The 17,672-nt window shown below is 38.4% G+C and overlaps 1 long non-coding RNA gene across 2 annotated transcripts; it reads right to left on the bottom strand.

Annotated features, from left to right (window-relative positions):
- Positions 1–1,097: 1,097 nt before the first annotated feature.
- Positions 1,098–17,425, bottom strand: LOC138851437 (uncharacterized). Of its 2 annotated transcripts, none has more exons than XR_011391210.1 (4): positions 17,371–17,425; positions 5,700–5,862; positions 4,927–5,262; positions 1,098–2,026 (listed from the first exon to the last, which is right to left on the bottom strand). It is a non-coding gene; the product is annotated as an uncharacterized lncRNA (long non-coding RNA). The 2 variants fall into 2 exon arrangements; XR_011391209.1 differs by lacking the exon at positions 17,371–17,425 and adding an exon at positions 17,102–17,291.
- Positions 17,426–17,672: the final 247 nt, after the last annotated feature.

The raw sequence follows: 17,672 nt of genomic DNA, 5'->3' as shown, positions 1-17,672 counted from the left end.
CTGTGTCTTCACATGACACTACCTCGACTGTGTCTTCACATGACACTACCTCAACTGTGTCTTCACATGACACTACCTCGACTGTGTCTTCACATGACACTACCTCGACTGTGTCTTCACATGACACTACCTCGACTGTGTCTTCACATGACACTACCTCAACTGTGTCTTCACATGACACTACCTCAACTCTGTCTTCACATGACACTACCTCAACTGTGTCTTCACATGACACTACCTCGACTGTGTCTTCACATGACACTACCTCGACTGTGTCTTCACATGACACTACCTCAGTAGTGTCCTTGGCTACTGAGCTCCTCAAAATGGAGGTGGTTCCGGTCTCTCCCCCACACTTTCGGTCCCCCACTTCCGATCCCCATACTTCCGGTCCCGTCCGCCAGCCCCCTCCCCCCACTTTACTCCCGAATCGCCCCCGCTTCTCGATTTATTTCTCGAATTTTTCAATTTATTTTTCGATTTTTATTAGATTTTTTTTCGAATTTTATTTTTTTGGTTTACCCATATGAGGTGTGGCAAAGGTTGCCCATATGGGTACCCCTATGATAAGACCTCCTCACTCCCCCCTAATGTCCAATTTTAACCACTTTTCCAAAATTATACAGGGTTGCCAAATTTCAATAATACAAACAAAAAGATTTGAGTTCCTCCCTATGGGTACCCTTTAAAATCTCCTCGATTCAAATTTTGAGGTCCCCCTCTATGGGAGTAAGCATTCAGAATGGTGTGGGGGGTATGGTAAAGGTTCCCCCTATGGGGCATGGTCTTCCCCCTTGGGTAGTACAGGTTGAAACAAGTAACTTCCTCTTATTGACTTAAACATGCGTGACCCCACTACCCAGAATATTGCATCACGTTTGTACATCCACCCCATGGGTAACCACCCCATGGGTAACCACCCCTACGGGAGTACAACATGTTTGTTCATGCCAGGTGTGGCGTCACGTGATAGCCACCCATGACGTCATCACCAGTAAACACAGGTCAACAGATGTGTTCAGGTTCATCAAGCTGGGTCACTCTGTATCCTCTCATTAACTTAAATGCAGGATAACACTAATACACAATATTTTCATTATTTTTATTTTCATATACAACAAATTTCTGGTAACACAATTTCTCGTTAATACAAAAGATTATATACAACTAAAATCATCAACATGGGAAAACATTGTGGGATCACACTGTTCTGCTACGTTAAGATGGTGGAATATCAGGGTGACCATAAGCCAAGGATTGCTTAGTATTCAAGTGATACCTTTTATCATCAAAGGCTGACAATCCTCTCTTTTTATTCTTTACTGTACATATTTCACCTTTTACATTGCTATTAGACTTACAAGTGAATACTTCCCTATCTACATTTCTTTAAAGATTCTTATATCATGCATGAGTTAATAATGGCGTGAACTGTGACGGGATACCCTTGGCTCTACTGACAGTATTTGATATTCCAACAATCTTTACAGAATACATTTTAGCTTTCAGAGCTACCAACTCACTAATATTATATTCACACATTTCAGAATTCAATAAACCTATCTCACCTTTCCTACTATTATCATACAAGGGATGATCAGGACTGAAATTTGAAAAATCCATATATCCTAACAAAGGTTCTCTTTTTAACTCAGCACGCAAATCTTTGCATTTCAAGTTAAAAATGTACGAATCGGTGTCTGTATACAGGAGTTTTACGTCATCACCATAATGTTGTTTTAAAACTTTATATAAAAAATAATACAATTTCTTTCTGGCAATCTCAAGAATTTGAAAACCGAGATAGTGGTTGTTTAACTTCTAATTTCGATTTGGTGAATGTACAAATCACTCTGTCTTGATTCAAATGTGTGAGATTTTTTAGGAAAGGATCTTTGGTGGTTTTAATAAATCCTTTCTCATTCTTGATGTATCTATAAGACGTTGAAGAGAGGTCCCGGGTTCAGCTCCTGGACAGGACAGTCCCTCGGGCATGGAAACAGAGATATCTGGCAATCCTGCAACCCTGGAATAGGAAGGCTTGATCTAGGTCTGTTCACTTAATTTTCCCATAAATAGCATTATTGGTTAATTTGAATGCTTTTGACTTGATGGGACATTATGTGGCTGTTCTCTGTGCGATATTTGTTGTTATGAAGGGTTCTAAAAATTTTGACTGAGTATATTCATATACTGCATGCACCTTTTCAACCTCTAACCCAAGTTCCATTAGTAACTGTAGCAAATCTAGACTGACCATATAATTTTTCTGAGGTAAATGACTTGCCACTAATTTCGCATTAGATTTGAGTATATTTCTACCTTCATTTTTCAATACAGATTCACAATAAGGAGACAACATCTCTTGTGATATATTCATGTGTGATAATACCAAGGGTAGTTCATCAGTACATCTATCTACCTCAGGGGACACGGGCTTGGTATCACATTCTATCCAATATCCCTTTTGACCCTCACAGGAAACATTTCTTAATCCCACATCGAGGAAATCATTCTTCTCCTCATTCGATAATTTTCTTATTCCATTCTGTGGAAGAGCTTCAACCATTGCACTAGCATACAAAGAATTAAAATCTAGATATAAAATGTGAGTACCCATTCCACTCTCAACATCAAAATTGGGATTAAGGGATTATCTACTTTAGTATATTGATTAACTGTACATGTGAACCCTCCTCTGAGATTCCTTTTAATGTGGTCGTATAATTCATTGGAATATATTATATCGAATTTCACATTAGTTTCCAATAGGAATGCGTCCCAACTGAAAGAAGGCAAACTTATGTAATTACTAACATCGAGCTTATAAATATCTTTGAGTGTTTTACGCCACTCCATGAAGACATCGGCTAACAATCCAACATCTGTCTGAGATACAACATCAAGTAATCTCCTAAACTCTTACATTTTCCCAAGTCAAATACTTTCATAGCATCATGGTCATAATCCTCCTGGCTAATTGCACTATTTCTCAAAGAATTACAAAAATGTTCTTCACTCGGTAATTTTGTTTCATCGAGTTTCTTTAAACTATCAATATAATCGTAGCACAGGACTTGCTTTCCTTTACATAATAAAGGCAACACATCCTGAGGCACATCTTTCAGAATAGTCTTTGTTTATTTCAATGATTTACCTGCCTTGATGTGTTGATCTGCTAACGTGGAAAGAGATCCATTTAATGAAGACAGAGAATCTTGAAACCTAACCTTACCTATGTCTACTTTCAAGAATTTGAGACCTTGTTTCGAATGAAGTTCAATTTCATATTTATCAACCTGCAATTCCTTTAAAATTATTCCTAAATCATACGACATGTTATGACAAAAAAATAATAATTTCTCACTCTTATCTTTACACTGCAAATTGCATCGCGCACAATCTGCACCAATATAATTATTGAATTTTAAAGTGTGGTCATGATGTTTATGATTATCTTTGGCATCTTTGAAGGTGTTACTACATAATTCACAAGTGATCTGTGAATCATGTCTGGTCTTATCCTCCTCTGTCATATGGATTACATGATACTCTCTTCTAAACTTTATCTTACTCCATTCACCATTGACATTTAAAATGAAATGATTAGCTGCATCCTTCCCCTTATAACTCTTCATGCACACTATTTCACCTGTGTGATCAAATATAATATAACAATAGGCAATGGCTTTATGGCGTGACTCAGTTTTACCTGCCGGGAGAGTGGTATCTAATGCACATTCGAAATCGAATACACCGATGTATTCGCTGGAATGTGTATCACTAAAATTTCTAAAGTGTACAGTTGTTCCTTCCGGGGGGAATACGAGAGTCCGATTTTACATCCATCTTCGTGGATATCTAACTCTTCCTGGATATTTAACTTCATCAAATAATTATGGCAGTGCTTCTTATCATCACCTTTTTTTTCTGTCATTATCATTCTAATATAGCCGTGAAAATCTTTGACTGAAACTAAATGACTTTTATTCATCAATAAGGCACACATAATGTCCTTATATTTCTTATTCCCCTTACGACACAGCCACAAATGACCCATCTTTATCCTTTCTTAATTGATAGACGAATAATGACACCTTATTTTCCTTTTCTAATAGACCTAATTCATCACGTGTAATGGGAAAATCATCTGTAAAAGATTTTGCATGACTAAGACACTCTCTCTTAGGATTTACACACATAATGTCCTTATATTTCTTATTCCCCTCGTACGGCACATAGCCACAAATGACCCATCTTTATCCTCTCTTAATTGATAGACGAATAATGACACCTTATTTTCCTTTTCTAATAGACCTAATTCATCACGTGTAATGGGAAAATCATCTGTAAAAGATTTTGCATGACTAAGACACTCTCTCTTAGGATTTACAACTTAGGAAATATTTTCCTATCTCATACCCTTTTTGTGACAATGATAGGCAGCAAAAGCACGCAGTACACACAATCCATAATTAATATCTGGATTAAAGATATATTGGCTCCCTCGTAGTTTCTTGGGATATTCCACATATGATCTCATTTGCACTCTGAATTCTACCTTGACATATTCTATGCTCAAAGATTCCTTTAGATCTATGATCCCTTCCTTATTTTGCCACTCTGTCTCATACCTTTCTAATATCGTTCCCACCCATCGATCAAATACTTCAGAGATTTCCTCTTCACTTACTAACTAAAACACTAAATTTATCACAAATTGTCCATTTTGATCATCACCTAATATGTTCTGGCGTAATGTCCTAATAACTATAATCGGATGGATTCTGAGTGACATTGCCAGAGGTGATCTATCATACATATCTCGCATCTGACCTATAAAATAATCCCTATAAGCATGCAAATACATTCTTAAATCTCTCTGATAAGTTGAAGGGACACTATATTTCCTCACTTTGTGCCTACCTCTAAAATTCTGGACGTATGTGATAATTTCTGGATGTTCATCGTTCATATTCACAGGCGCATCATGTGAAGTACCTTCCCTCTCATCTTCATTCACGGTCGCACCTACACTGTTGTGTGCGACATTACTCCCCAGACTATGTGAGATACTTGCTCTCTCATCTTCATTAACGGTGACAGATGTATCCACATTCCAGGCTGCACCTCCGTGTTGTGAGGTACCAACACTAGCAGAACAACCTGCACTCTCAGGTTCATTCTCGGTCGCACCTCCAGGATGTGCGTCATTACTCCCTGGATTATGTGAAGTACCTGCTCTCTCAGAGTCATTCACAGCTGCAGAAGTACCAGGTGTATTTCGTACGAGGAAAAGTATCTCCAATTCATATTCCATATTTTTACATATTTTCTCGTCTCGGTATTCACATACTGATCGATTAATAAACATTTTTCCTCAACAATAACACCTATAAGGCTCTAGTCACATTTTTACATACTACGAATTAATATTAATAGAGCAAAATCTTTCACTACATAACATGAATTAATGTCTGGTAAGAACCACCAACAATTTTATATAACAAGATTTTGCATAACAAGATTTCGTTAATACAACAAAAAATATAAGGCACTGATCTCAATTTTACATATTAAGATTTCCTCGCTTCGGTATTCAGCAATACAACGATTAATGGAACAGAATCTTTCACCCCAACAATTTTTTACATAATACGACAAAAATATAAGGTACTGGTCACAATTTGGATACATACCTGTTTTTACAGCCTCTACCATAATACATCTATGTGATCCCACTCTTTTTGTAATTCTGTCAATCTTTCACCGTGATGTGCATCTCCTCGCTTGATTTGCGATGATTTTCGTATTATCGACATTCTCCTCTTCATTAATTCGCGTGTATTCTTTTCTTATCCTCTGTTAAGAATTTCACTCATTAACACATTTATCCGGTAAAAATTTCACTCATTGTCTGGTAAGAATTTCACTCGTATACTCCAACCTCTTCATTATTTCCACTTGTTAAGTTTAAATGAGGTAAATTAATATGTTAAGGTACAATTTTATATATCACGAATTAAGATTTGGGTAAAAAATTTTCAAGCGATTAAGAACATTCAACACCTTTAAAGGTACAATTTTTGTTTAACCACAATTTTACATATCACGAATTAAGATTTCTAAGTACAACTTACCTTCATGATGCAGGTGGGTTTGCCGAATTAAGAAGAGGTCTGCCACGCTTGACGAATGGAAACATAGTCCTCGCTCTGTCAGACACCTTGACCTTATATGGTTCACCCCGAAATTATTGCGCCATGTTTGTAGACAAGTTAGATAAAATCTTCTTGCTGAACACTTGAGTCAACACAGGTCACACAGACGGGTGCCATGAAATGCCGCTCACACCGAAGGTAGATTTCCGATAGAAATCACATACCCAATGTGTATCTGATAAAATCTCCTTACTGCACACGTGAGTCAACACAAGTCAGACAGACGGTCATCATAAGACAGGGTAAGAACACCTGTGTCAATTGGTGTTCTCATGTTATCGTAAAGGAACTAATTTTGGTGAGGTAGTCCCGGTCGGCGACAGGAGGTCGCTCTGTATCCTCTTGTTATCTTAGCTGATATATATCTTGAAAACTCATTAACACTCACAGTATACAAGTCACCTCTCTATGGTAAACACAGTTTCTCGCTAGTACAATGAACTTGACAGCATGCACATCGGCTGATGTTGATATATTTCGTTATCCTTCAAGGATTATCACTGCCGGTTATTCGAATAGTGGCAAATCTTATTTCACAGCAAAATTAGTAAAGTTATACCGTGAGAAATTTCATAACATTATAATATGTGGGGTGACATCTCATCCCTTAGAGCAAGATTCAGAGATATCCCGTAAATTAACATTAAGTAAAGATATTATTGACCCACAGAATGTCATTGCATCATCTGATGAAAATACATTAATAAGAACATAACATAAGAAAGAAGGAACACTGCAACAGGCCTACTGACCCATGCGGAGCAGGTCCATGTTCACCCCCCCCCGGATTAAACCAATGACCCACCCCCCGGATTATCCCTATGACCCACCCAGTCTGGTCATCCCCACTCAAGGATGGAGCACTGTACCAGACCCAGCAGCACATGCTAGTCAGGTCCAACTCACACCCACCCAAACCCACTCATGTATTTATCTAACCTATTTTTAAAACTACATAACGTTTTAGCTTCAATAACTGTACTCGGGAGCTTGTTCCACTCATCCACAACTCTATTACCAAACCAGTGCTTTCCTATATCCTTCCTGAATCTGAATTTTTCCAACTTGAAGCCATTGCTGCGAGTCCTGTCTTGGCTGGAAATTTTCAGCACACTAATTACATCCCCATTATTTATTCCTGTTTTCCATTTATACACCTCGATCATATCCCCCCTAATTCTACGCCTTTCGATAGAGTGGAGATTCAGGGCCCTCAGTCTATCCTCATAGGGAAGATTTCTGATACATGGGATCATCTTTGTCATCCTCCTTTGTACGTTTTCCAGAGCATTTATATCCATTCTGTAATACGGTGACCAGAACTGAGCAGCATAGTCTAAATGAGGCCTAACCAAGGATATATAGAGTTGAAGAACAACCTGAGGACTTCTATTATTTATACTTCTAGATATGAAGCCAAGAATTCTGTTAGCTTTATTGCGAACACTAATGCACTGTTGTCTTGGTTTTAGATTACTGCTAACCAGAACTCCTAAATCCTTTTCGCAATCGGTAGTATTAAGATCTACATTATTTAGTTTATATGTGGCATGGTTATTTAACTGTCCAACATTTAGAACTTTGCATTTGTCAATATTAAACTGCATCTGCCACTTCTCCGACCATTGCATCAGTCTATTCAAATCATCCTGGAGTGCTCTAGTGTCCTCATTAGAATGAATTGGACGGCCTATTTTGGTGTCATCAGCAAATTTGCTTATGTCGCTATTTATTCCCTCATCTATGTCGTTTATGTAAATTGTGAACAACAACGGGCCCAACACTGACCCCTGAGGAACACCGCTTGTGACGTGCCCCCATTCTGATTTCTCCCCATTTATGCAAACTCTCTGCTGTCTATTTGTCAGCCATGCCTCTACCCAGGAAAAAAATTCTCCTCCTATTCCGCGTGCCCTAAGTTTCCTCAATAGCCTCTGGTGTGGAACTCTATCGAAAGCCTTACTAAAGTCCATATACACAATATCATATTCATTACCATGATCTACCTCCTCAAACACCTTAGTGAAAAAAGTTAGTAAATTCGTAAGACAGGAACGCCCCTTTGTAAAACCGTGTTGAGAATCATTAATCAATCTGCGCCTGTCAAGATGGCTACGAATTGCTTCGGCAAATATTGATTCCATAAATTTTCCCACTATGGAGGTAAGGCTTATTGGTCTATAGTTCGAAGCCAAGGACCTGTCACCTGCCTTGTAAATAGGTATTACATTTGCCATTTTCCACTTATCAGGCACTATGCCAGTTTGTAGTGATATGTTAAAAAGATTAGCTAAAGCTGGTAATAGTGAAATTATTCTCGAATGTTTTACTAAAGGTAGACATAATATAAGCATTATTCTAACTACTTAAAATATATTTCACGGAGGACGATACAGTCGTACCATGGCTTTAAACGCCACACATTTTGTCTTATTTAAAATGAGAGATCTCGGGCAAGTAGAGATTCTGGGGCGACAGATTTTCGGTAAAAATAAAGAATTTGTTAATATGTATAAATCTGCCATAAATTGATCATCCTTTGGCTATTTATTCATAGACCTCACATTAAATACAGTTACAGTTGCGAACCAATGTGTTACGTCAGGATTCCAACGAAATTGTACACCAATGGAGGGAACAAAATTAATTGAAAAGGTTTATAGAGATCCTCACTCTGTGGGTTCATTCTCTGGTATAAAAGCTGTAAAAAAATTGATCCTTCCATAATCTTGAAAGAGGTTAGAAATTTCTTCAATTCAGAAAGATCACTTGCTGTACATGTTCTTAAACCTAAGAAGTTTCCGTGCGGACGTGCTGCGCAGTAGCTCCTGATTGAGTTGGCTTTTGCGCAGTGTTGACGTGTACTTAGCTCTGTGAAGACCTGTTTGCGCGCTCTCTACGAATTGAAGCAAGATGCCCTCCATCGAGCAACTTTACCAACAGCTTAAGGAAGAATTGAGGTTGGCGAAGGTGGAGATTCGGCGACTGACCGAGGAAAACAAGAAGATTCGTAGTAGTCCTCCTGTTTTGAGTCCTCAGGTCAAGAAGGGAAACTGGTCAATGGCTGGACAGCAGGGAACGAAGTTGACGATCAAGAAGACGAATGGAAAGGTAGAAACGATGAAGAAGAAAGAGACTGCCGTGGAAACTGTTGTGGAAACATCTAATACATTCTCAGTGCTACCCGACGAATGTGAGTCGACTACTGGGAACGTCACGACGAACGACATCAAGGAAGGTAAGAATATTGTTGTTGTTGGGGATAGCCAAGTTAGGTATATGGATAGAGCGTTCTGCTTGAAGGACAGGAGTAGGAGACAGAGAGTTTGCTTTCCTGGGGCTGGGATGGAGGATATTGTTAGCCGTCTGGATGACATCATGAGAGGTAATGGGAGCAATCCTATTATCTGTCTCAGTGCTGGAGGCAACGATGTTGGCAGACGTAGGAGTGAAGACCTGATTAGCAGGTATAGGTCAGCAATAGAAATAATTAGGAGTAAGGGTGGGAACCCTGTCATATGTGGTATTTTGCCAAGGAGAGGAGTTGGAAATGAATGGTTGTCCAGGGCAATTGGTGTCAATTGCTGGCTGGACAAATACTGTAAGGAAAATGCGGAAACATTCATTGACAACTGGGACATCTTCTATGGCAGAAATGACATGTATGCCAGGGATGGGGTTCACTTATCTAGGTCTGGGGTGGTAGCACTGGCAACTGCAGTGGAGGGAGCAGTTAGGACTTTAAACTAGGAATAGTTAGTGGTATGGGTTTTGGCAGGAAAACAGTGAAGTCCCAGTGTAGTAATATTACGAGTTCTAGGGGAACTAGTAATAAGCAGAACGAGGTAGATATTGAAAAGCCAGGGACTCTGGGTGATAAGGACAGTAATAGGTTTAGTAGAAAAACAGAAATGAGCAGGAAGGGTAAAGAGAAAGGAGAGTCTTTCAATGTTTATTATGCTAATTGCCGTAGTGCTAGGAATAAGATGGACGAGTTGAGATTAGTTGCTAGTGCAGGTAACATTGATGTATTTGCCTTAACTGAGACGTGGTTTAATTCAAAAAGTCGGGACATGCCTGCGGAATGTCATATTCAGGGTTTTAAATTGTTCCAAGTAGATAGAAGTATCGGGAAGGGGGGTGGGGTGGCATTGTATGTCCGAGATCTCTTGAACTGTTGCATAAAAACGGGTATTAAGTCTGAAGTAACACATACAGAGTCTGTTTGGATAGAATTTTCAGAGGGGCATGAAAAACTGATTTTAGGAGTGATATACCGTCCCCCAAACTTAGATAGGGACCAAGGGAAACTACTATGGGAGGAAATTGTTAAGGCCACAAGGCACAATAATGTAGTAATTCTAGGAGACTTTAACTTGAGTCATATTGATTGGAATTTCTTGACTGGGAATTTAGAATCATACGACTTCTTAGAAGTAGCTCAGGATTGTTTTTTGAAGCAGTTTGTGACAGAACCTACAAGGGGAAATAACCTGCTTGACTTAGTTATGGCAAACAATGAATCCCTTGTTAATAATTTAGAAATTTCAGAGGAACTGGGTGCTAGCGACCACAAATCAATTACATTTAGCATTGAATGGAAGTACGATAGTAGCCATAACTCAGTAACAGTCCCAGATTTTCGCTTAGCAGATTACGATGGGCTTAGAGAACACTTATCATCTGTTGACTGGGGTAACGAAGTGAGCTATCAATATGACAGTTTTCTGAACACTATACATGCTGCTCAAAGAACGTTTATCCCATATAAAGAAATTAGATCAAATAGAAATGACCCAAAATGGATGAATAATAGGCTCAAATATCTACTAGGGCATAAGAAAGGAATTTATAGGCGTATCAAAAGAGGTGAGGGTCATCTTATGAATCAGTATATTGACATTAAGAGGGACATTAAAAAGGGGATAAGAAAAGCTAAAAGGGACTATGAAATTAAAGTTGCTAGGGATTCTAAAACTAACCCAAAAAGTTTTTTCCAGGTCTATAGAACAAAAGTTAGAGATAAGATAGGTCCCCTTAAAAATAACTATGGGCACCTTACTGACAAAGAGAATGAAATGTGCTCGATTTTTAATAATTATTTTCTCTCAGTTTTTACACAGGAAGACACTAACAATATTCCAGTAATTAATTTTTATAGTGGGCTAGAAGAAGATAAATTATGTAACATCACAGTCACTAGTGAAATGGTTGTGAAGCAGATAGACAGACTGACGCAAAATAAGTCGCCAGGTCCTGATGAGGTTTTTTCCAGGGTTCTTAAGGAATGCAAAACGGAACTCTGTGAACCATTAACTAATATTTTTAATTTATCTCTTCAAACAGGTGTAGTGTCTGATATGTGGAAGATGGCTAATGTAATTCCTGTTTTTAAAACAGGGGACAAGTCGTTACCGTCAAATTACCGCCCAATAAGCCTGACCTCAATTGTAGGCAAATTACTAGAGTCAATTATAGCTGAGATTATAAGAAGCCATCTCGATAAGCATAGCTTGATTAATGATACTCAGCATGGATTCACAAGAGGCCGGTCTTATCTAACTAATTTATTAACTTTCTTCAGTAAAGCTTTTGAGGCTGTTGACCACGATAAAGAATTTGATATTATTTACTTAGATTTTAGTAAGGCTTTTGATAGAGTTCCGCACCATAGACTGTTAAAGAAAGTGGCAGCTCATGGCATTGGGGGAAAAGTGCTCTCGTGGATCGAGTCATGGCTCATTGACAGGAAGCAGAGAGTGTCCATAAATGGGGTTAAATCTGAGTGGGGATCTGTAACAAGTGGCGTTCCACAGGGATCAGTCTTGGGCTTGTTTATAATATATATCAATGATCTTGATGAGGGAATTACTAGTGATATGAGCAAATTCGCCGATGACACAAAGAAAGGTAGGATAATTGATTCAAACGTAGATGTTATGGAACTTCAGGAGGATTTAAACAAACTCTATTCTTGGTCAGAAAAGTGGCAGATGCAGTTCAATGTAGATAAATGCAAGGTTCTGAAGCTTGGGAGTGCCCATAACCCTAGTACTTATAAGTTAAATGATGTAGAACTTAGCCATACAGATTGCGAAAAGGACTTGGGGGTTATGGTGAGCAGCAACCTTAAACCAAGACAGCAATGCCTAAGCGTACGTAATAAGGCAAATAGATTACTGGGATTTATATCAAGAAGTGTAAGCAACAGAAGTCCAGAGGTCATACTGCAGCTTTATACATCAATAGTAAGGCCTCACCTAGATTATGCAGCTCAGTTCTGGTCTCCATATTACAGAATGGACATAAATTCGTTAGAAAACATTCAGCGTAGGATGACTAAATTAATACATAGCATTAGAAATCTTCCTTATGAAGTAAGATTGAAGACTCTTAAGTTACATTCACTTGTTAGACGAAGAATGAGGGGAGACCTGATCGAAGTGTATAAGTGGAAGATAGGTATTAATAAAGGGGATATTAATAAGGTCTTGAGGATATCTCTCCAAGAGAGAACCCGCAGTAATGGATTTAAATTAGATAAGTTTAGGTTTAGAAAGGACATAGGAAAGTATTGGTTTGGAAATAGGGTAGTTGATGAGTGGAACAGTCTACCTAGTTGGGACTTTGGGTAGTTTCAAATTTAGGTTGGATAAGTACATGAGTGGGAGGGGTTGAATTTGAGTGGGACTTTCACATCAGAGCTTATTTCTTGGGTGGCATTGAAAATTGGGTTGGTCAAATGTTTTGTTAGTGGGATGAATTGTAAAGGACCTGCCTAGTATGGGCCAACAGGCCCCCTGCAGTGTTCCTCCTTTCTTATGTTCTTCTTATGTTCTTATGAAAATAATTGCAGCTAAACCCATGGTGATAATAACCTGTGATTTGGGGAATATGTCTAAATTATCCAGATATAATGACGATTATATGTACATTCTAGTGTGTATCGATGTTTTTTCAAGAAGGACCGAGCACTTTACATGCATTACAAAACATATTGGAGAATGAAAAGGAGAAGAATATATCGAGATTATTTACAGATAAAGGTGGAGATCTTCTAAATAAACGTATAAACCTATATCATGTATTTTCGAATGAAACAAAAGCTTCCATTGCAGAGAGAGGCTTGCAAACGTTAAAACGTAAATTATACAAGTATATGACAAGTGCCAATACATTTAATTATTCAAAGGTATTTAAATGCATTGGTAGATGCATATAATTCAACTTCACACTCGGGGATTGGTGGTAAAACTCCATTGCAAGTCCATTGTATCATGTCATTGGATGATATAAGGAATCAGTTTCGCATAAATTATAAAAATGGAAGATCCAATAAGAAACGTTTCAGTAAGAAGTTGCTGTTGGAGACACAACAAGAGTGACTCCTAGTTTAACCGAGGGTTTCACACACAAAATGCAGAGGAAAGTTTTAAAATAAATAGAATTAATGATTCTCAACCTATAACAACATATCATTTGGAAGATTTGAATGGTGAAAATATTAAAGGATCATTTTATCGCGAAGAATTGATACCAGTCATACCACCTCCAGAATATATTAACGACAGAGTATTGAAACGAAAAAAAAAATTGGTGGAATTATGCATTATTTGGTATCCTATAAAGGTTATTATTCCACTTTTAATTCGTGGGTCAAAGAAGGAGATTTGTTGAAGGTACAATGAAAAAATCATTATTAAAAAATTTAAAGAATTAATTTCATTACTTACTAGTCTCCCAGGCAATCAACGGAAGAGTTTATTACAGCAGTTTAAGAAAACACACATAAGTTGTATCAGTGAGATTTTCAAGAATTTGATCAAGAATAAAATACTATTAGACCCTAAAATATTTAAAAAAGTAAAAGAACGAGATTAGAGCATTAGCTTGCAAGAGAATTGGTTTTCAGCGTAAAAAGAAATATTTGTTGAGTATCAGAGGTGGAAATCTTATAAGTATTATATTACCTCTAGCAGTAGATATTATTTCGAGATTGTTTAATAAATCATGAAAGAATTCTATCTTGTACAGAGTTCAGTTATTAATCGGAAACCCCTCGAGATAGTAAAATCGGGGGGTGATGCGAATTTAGAAGGAGGAGGAGGTGGATGCTTGAAGCGTGGTGTTAAACGCAAGAATAAGCTCAGTCCCGTCAGGGAAGTCAACCCACCTGCACTCACCTCGGTGAAACCTCAGAAAACCCCAGATTTGTCAAGATTCATGCACATAAGAGTGGGTGCATGAAATACAGAATATGTGAAATCAATGTTGGTATTATTGCAAAGAAATCCTTTGGTGAGTTGGGATGAGAATGGTGACCTTCTTACCTCCATTACTGGGCGTAATATTATTGAAATATTAAATGTTTTATTAGAAAATAATGTGAAATCAGCGAGAAGAATCGATTCTGATTACTTATCAGAAATAAAGCATTTGTTAAATATAACAGGTATACATTTTGATTTTGTGAGGAATACAAAAGTGAGAAGACAATTATTACATAAAGGAGATGGTGTATGGAGAGAGGAATCATCGTGGATAACATATTAGGTGAGTATATAAACTCCGTAATGATATGTTTTTACTCAGTGTGTGTTATAAGAGTGTGGAGATGGCTGAACGTCTTCTATACGTCTGTAGTGATTCCAGTCTTGATTTATTTCCCGCCAATACACCTTCAGCTTTCATTAATAAATTATATGATTCCATTATATTAGATAATAAAATTGATTATGAGGTTACTCTGAAAAATATAATTTATCCCAAGACACATTATATACCACAAAAGAATTTGAACATATGTATTAATTATGAGAAATCTACATTAAATAAAGATGTCCATAAAATTGATATGAGCAAAATTATTGGGGGTGATATGGCAAGGATTTTAGAAGCAATAAATGAGGATATTAATAAAATTCTGATAAGAGCAGTTAAAAAAGATAACAGGCATTATCATCCCCCAAAATTTAGGATTTTTTTTTTAATATGTGTAATGTTAAAAATTCTAAAAATATATGCTAAAACTTTAATTTATTCTATATTACGACGATTCAGAGCAGTTTAAAATTCATAATATGTACTAAAGCATTAATTTATTCCATATTTCGACTATTCAGGGAGTTTTGAAACATTTTCTGAAATACTTCATTTTTTAGGTAAATTGCTGTTACAACTGCATTTTATGGGAACGTTAAGCCACGTAATAATGTTTTATTTCAAATAGTTAACCTTAACACTTTTTGCAATGATATGTATGCAATATATCCATAAATGCTTCAAGTCGCTCTTAATCTAGACTTTGATAGGAAGGATGATGACCATATTGAAGACAGCCGTCATTTGATGCCCTCCTAAGAAGAACAGAGGAGCACTGCAGGAGATCTACTGACCTGTGATAGACAAGTCTGTATCAAGCCTAACCCTTCTCACTCTTTGCTTTACTAGTACTACTACTGCTACTACTGCTACTACTACTGCTACCACCACCACTTCTACTGTCAGCATAGTTGCTGATCCCCTGTATATGTACATGTTATCTGAGTATCATAGTACCATCCATATGTTTAAAGTCACATATGTCTTTGCTATTGTATAGAATCAGCCCAGAGCCACCTGCCTGTTCAGCCTATAGCATAGTATTGTATGTCGAGACGACATACGTAACATGACCGAGCTGTCAGCCTAGTTGCTGATCCCTTGTATAGGTATATGTTATCTGAGTATCATAGTACCATCCATATGTTTTACATAGATGATCCTTTTGCTAGGCCCAATGGCTAGCATGTGTGACGTCACGTGAGGCCGCATGTGAGCGTGAGACGCGCTGTCCCTTTCTCAGTCCACACGTAGGTCTACAACAGGCAACAGGGCTAATATAAATGTTACCTCCCAACAACTTGTGTTTATCTCCAACCATCATATCTCCACGAACCCTCTCAACACTACTACTATTTATACTCCTTGTTTTTATCTGTGTTATCATTGCTTCTTTCATTTGTGGCTTACATACTACCCAGAACTGCTAGGTTAAAAAGATCAGCACATGTATGGACACTTATCTATACTACTTCCCTCACCCTGGATTCGAAATCAAAAGAGTAAATTTTCTATTTAATTAATTAAAATAGGGATTAATAATAAGGCCAAAGAAAAGGGCATACATGGCAATAATGAGACTAACTGCAACTGCGGCCATAATTAACATTTTGCATTTTCACTGAGTTAAAACTGAGTGATTTTGTGAGGCGAAGGATGATACTGAGAATAGGTCTCGTATGGGTTCTCCTTCTGGGTTGGGTGGTGTACAGTGGGGTCTGGAGCGTAGGCATGGGCCGGGGCCTGTACCATCTCGGGCAGATAACCGACGGAGTCATACAGGGCTGGGGAGGAAGACCGCGCCAGGTCATGTGTGGATTGTGGGCGCGCAAGGGGGTGAACCGGCGCCGCACACCCAGAGTCCCGAGCTGCTGCTCCCACCATCAGATATGCCTTGGGAACGAAGATTGTGACCAAGACGCAGGTAGATGTAGCGACCATACCCAGGCATATACAAGCTTCACTCCATGCAGGTGGAAGGATCATGTAGAGTGTGGACCAAGCTATCCATACACTAGTCATTAGTAATAAGAACATAAGAACATAAGAATGGAGGAACACTGCAGAAGGCCTACCGGAGCATGCGAGGCAGGTCCTTATCAAAACGACCTCTACCTAAAGCTACCCAAGAAATAACTCCCGAACCCAATGACACCAATCAATCCCAGCCCCTCCCACTCATATATTTGTCCAATCTCTTCTTAAAGCTACCCAGGGTCCTAGCCTCTATCACCCCACTGGGAAGACTACTACAGCTCTGTTAGAAAACCAGTACTTACTAAATTTATCCAACAAAAGAGTAATCCTTCATGGTAGTTGCGCCGAGAACGAATATTGAAGGGAGATATGATGAGCTGCAGCGCCAGCAACAACATGATGTAGGACTGGCTAATAATGAAGTGCAGTCGGTGGGGAGAGCAGGTGTAGAGAGCCCCTCCTGAGGGCAGTGAGTGCATGGAGATCTGTGAGGCCATGAGCCACTGCTGCACCCCCAGCACCACCTGCACCCCCCCACCACCTGCACCACCAGCACCACCTGCACACTTACCATGAAGAACAACAATGCTGTTTGGATCACCTCGCTCACGTCACCCACCATCCTGAAAACATAAAATTAAAACAACATCTTAAAACGAAAACCGTTTTTCTAAATATTGCACAAATAACCTGCACATATTGATAAATTAGACACATGTGCAACTCTTGGGTATCTTTATTGAGGAAACGTTTCGCCACACAGTGGCTTCATCAGTCCATACAAAGGAGAATCTTGAAGAATAGGAGGAGAATGAGGTAATCAGTCCCTCAACCTTGAGTCGATGTGGTCAGTCCATCAATCTTGAATAGAAT

This window comes from Cherax quadricarinatus, unplaced genomic scaffold (genome assembly GCF_038502225.1).
Source record: "Cherax quadricarinatus isolate ZL_2023a unplaced genomic scaffold, ASM3850222v1 Contig611, whole genome shotgun sequence".
Lineage (NCBI taxonomy): Eukaryota > Metazoa > Arthropoda > Malacostraca > Decapoda > Parastacidae > Cherax > Cherax quadricarinatus.
This window is presented reverse-complemented; position numbering and strand designations above follow the sequence as displayed.